The sequence below is a fragment of the Juglans regia genome, unplaced genomic scaffold, assembly GCF_001411555.2.
Source record: "Juglans regia cultivar Chandler unplaced genomic scaffold, Walnut 2.0 Scaffold_1287, whole genome shotgun sequence".
Classification (NCBI taxonomy): Eukaryota; Viridiplantae; Streptophyta; class Magnoliopsida; order Fagales; family Juglandaceae; genus Juglans; species Juglans regia.
The window spans coordinates 1-267 of record NW_023343293.1 but is presented as its reverse complement, the minus strand read 5'-3'; the positions used below and the strand labels follow the sequence as shown (position 1 = coordinate 267).

Below are 267 nucleotides of genomic sequence, written 5' to 3'. Positions count from 1 at the left end.
TCGCGTAGCCATGGGTTTGGATCAGATCTCCGTTTGGATTGGGATCGGAAGGACGCTAGTATGTCGCTCAAGGATTATATGAATTTTAAGTAATTAGTTTGATGGGTGCGATCATACCAGCACTAATGCAGCGGATCCCATCAGAACTCCGCAGTTAAGCGTGCTTGGGCGAGAGTAGTACTAGGATGGGTGACCTCCTGGGAAGTCCTCGTGTTGCACCCCTCGTTTTTGTTTTTTCCGCCTTGCGAGATAAATTGACAAGAAGGA

The 267-nt window shown here is 47.9% G+C and overlaps 1 non-coding gene across 1 annotated transcript; it reads left to right on the top strand.

Annotated features, from left to right (window-relative positions):
• Positions 1–103: 103 nt before the first annotated feature.
• Positions 104–222, top strand: LOC118345050. The gene has a single exon (XR_004798729.1). It is a non-coding gene; the product is annotated as a 5S ribosomal RNA (ribosomal RNA).
• Positions 223–267: the final 45 nt, after the last annotated feature.